Source organism: Chiloscyllium plagiosum, unplaced genomic scaffold (genome assembly GCF_037043375.1).
Source record: "Chiloscyllium plagiosum isolate Xiang-an unplaced genomic scaffold, Cpla_swu_hap1 HiC_scaffold_27, whole genome shotgun sequence".
NCBI lineage: Eukaryota > Metazoa > Chordata > Chondrichthyes > Orectolobiformes > Hemiscylliidae > Chiloscyllium > Chiloscyllium plagiosum.
The window spans coordinates 42,810,016-42,813,069 of NW_028270165.1; positions in this window are offsets into that span (position 1 = coordinate 42,810,016).

A 3,054-nucleotide genomic window follows, 5' to 3' on the forward strand; every position below is an offset into this window, starting at 1 on the left:
AAGAAACCAGGACCTGAAATCCGAGCTGACACCAGACTACCCTGTGATCAGTGCTTTGATTAGCAGTGTCAACCCTCTACCTTTACCTCGCTTCCCATTCGACTTGAATGCCACATCTCCCCTCAATATTTAGGATCCAATCCTTGTCATCCTGAAGCCATGTCTCTGTAAGGAGTCCCAGATCAAAACCTGGAGTGCAGGTTCATAGTTCCTTGAAGGTAGAGTCCCAGGTAGATATGACAGTGAAGGCAGCATTTGGTATGCTTTCCTTTATCGGTTACAGCACTGAGTAAAGGAGTTGGGAGGTAGGTGATTTTGCAGCTCTACAAGACATTGGTGAGGCCACATTTGGAATATTGTGTGCAACTCTGGTCTCCTGCCCATCAGAAGGACGGTGTGAAACTTGAAAGGGTTCAGAAAAGATTTACCAGCATGCTGCCAGGTTTGAAAAAAATTAGCTCTCGGGAGAGGCTGAATAGGCTGGGGCTGTTTTCCCTGGAGCGTCGGAGGCTGAGGGATGACCTTAGAGGCTTGTAAAATCATGAGAGGCATGGATAGGGTAAATAAACAAAGTCTTCTCCCTGGGGTGGGGGAGTGCAGAACTAAAGGTTTTGGGCGAACGGGGAAAGACATAAAAGAGCTCTAAGGGGAGCCTTTTCACACAGAGTAGTGCATATATGAAATGACCAGCCAGAGGAAATGGTGGAGACTGGTATAATTACAGTATTTAAATGGCATTTGGAGTGGTCTATAATAGAAGGGGCTCGAGGGATTATGGGGCCCAGGGCTGGCAAACAGATGAGATTAGGATAACTGATAGGCATGGAGAAAATGGACCGAAGGGTCTGTTTCTGTGCTGTACATCTCTATGACTCCAATATAAAAGGTTCAGGGGGATATAGGTTGAACACAGGCAGGTGGGTCCAGTTTAGTTTGAGAACATAGTCAGCATGGACTAGTTGGACTGAAGGGTCTGTTTCTGTAACTGACCTGTACTGGTCTTGCCTCCCCCATAACCATCACATCTTTGTTGTTCAAAAATCAGATAAACCCAGCCTTGGATATATTCAATTACGACCAAACTGCCGGAAGGGGTCCCCACTTCTCAACTCAATTCCTCTTACTAATATACCACTTGCCTTGCTCACTACTTGCTGCACCTGTCTGACAACTTGCATTGACTGGATTAGAAGGACGCAGAGGCCCCTTTGTTCATCCACACATCATTGCTGATGAAAGGCTCGAGCCTGAAATGTCAATTCTCCTGTATTTGCCATTGAAAAAAGACCTGGACTAACTTTCCCAGAGTCTGTCCCCTCCCTGGATTCACTTCGTTTCCCTTCAGTTCCTGCAAGTCAACAGCTCAACCCCGGAATGGAGAAGGGGGTGAGAAAAGAGTGTGCTGTACTCACAGATGTTGGAGAGAGGAAAGAAATTGCAGTTGGGGTGAAGCTCAATCTTCCTTCATAGAGAGAGGAGCAGCAGCAGCAGCAGCAACTTCAAAAGTTAATTGTCCTACTTCCGCATCCAGACGATGGGTTTGCTGTGATTGGCAGGAGGATCAGTCTCCATCCGGTCCTCCAGAACTTCTCATTGGTCCATCAAAACAAGGTCACGGAGTGTTTCCGCTTGTTGTGTGAGCATGCGTAATGTCTTGCTGACACTGTGGAACATGCGCAGTGCGTTGCTGACACCGAGTAGCATGCGCTGTATGGAGACGTTGGCATTACTGCAGATTTTCAAAGTTAAAAATCACACAATGCCAGGTTATAGCCCAACAGGTTTATTTGGAATCACTAGTTTTCGAAGCGCTGCTCCTTCATCGTTGGTTGTGGAGCAGAATCATAACACACAGACTTTATAGCAACAGGATTGCAATGTCATGGAATGGAATATTAAACAACTTTAGCTTACCTCGACCATTTTTTAGAATGACCATGTTAGTTTTGATTCCTTCACATGTAAATCCCAGAACTTTTCAAAAGTTACGTTCTCAAGATAGCTTTTAACAATAGGTGTCATCTCAATCAGATAATGCATTGAAGGTGTTAAGTTAACGTCTGTCTGTGTCCCAATGTTAGGTCAGACGGATTCTATTTCTATCGTGGTATTAGAGAATCTTACGTGTATGAGTTTTTGAGCAAAATAAAATGCGATTCTGCAAGTACAAATTCAACCCACAAACTTTTATGTGTGTGTGTGTGTGTGTGCAGGAGAAACCGTGTGATCATGTGTGTGTGAGAGAGTGTAATGGGGTATAAGTCTGTCATAGGGTGTGTATGTGTGTGTGAGTGAGTGAGAGAGAGAGAGTGTAATGGGGTATAAGTCTGTGAGAGGGTGTGTGTGTGTGTGAGAGGGAGCATTTGAGAGAGCGTATGTGTATGAGAGAGAGTCTGTGTGAGTGTGTTGGTTTGGAGGAGCATGTATTTGTGTGAATGCATGCTTGTGTGTGTGAGAGAGAGAGAGAGAGAGAGAGAGAATGCATAGTATAGTAGGGTCACCTGTAGTGTGACATGAACCCAAGGTACTAGTTGAGGCCATCTCCATGGGTACCGAACTTGGCTATCAGCCCCTGCTTGGCTAATTTGCATTTTTGCCTGTCCTGAAGTCTGCCTTGGAGGATGGTCACCCGAAGGTCCAAGGCTGAATGTCCCAGACCGCTGTAGTGTTCCCCGACTGGGAGCGAACACTCCTGGCTGTTGATTGTTGTGCAGTGTCCATTCATCTGTTGCTGTAGCCTCTGCTTGGTCTCACCAATATACCAAGACTCAGGGCATCGTTGCCTGCAGCGTATGAGATAAAAAATGTTGGCTGAGTCACATGAGTACCTCCTGCACTCATGGTGGGTGGTGTCCTCACGTGTCATGGTGGTAATCGTGTCAACATTCTGATACGTCTTTCATCATCTGCCGTGACAGAGTTGTATGGTGTTGTCCTGAAGGCCAGGCAGTTTTCTGAGACCAATTATCTGTTTAAAGTTTGGCGGTTGATTGAAGGCGAGAAGTGGAGGTGTGGGGAAAGTCTTGGCGAGGTGCTCATCCTCATCTATAATGT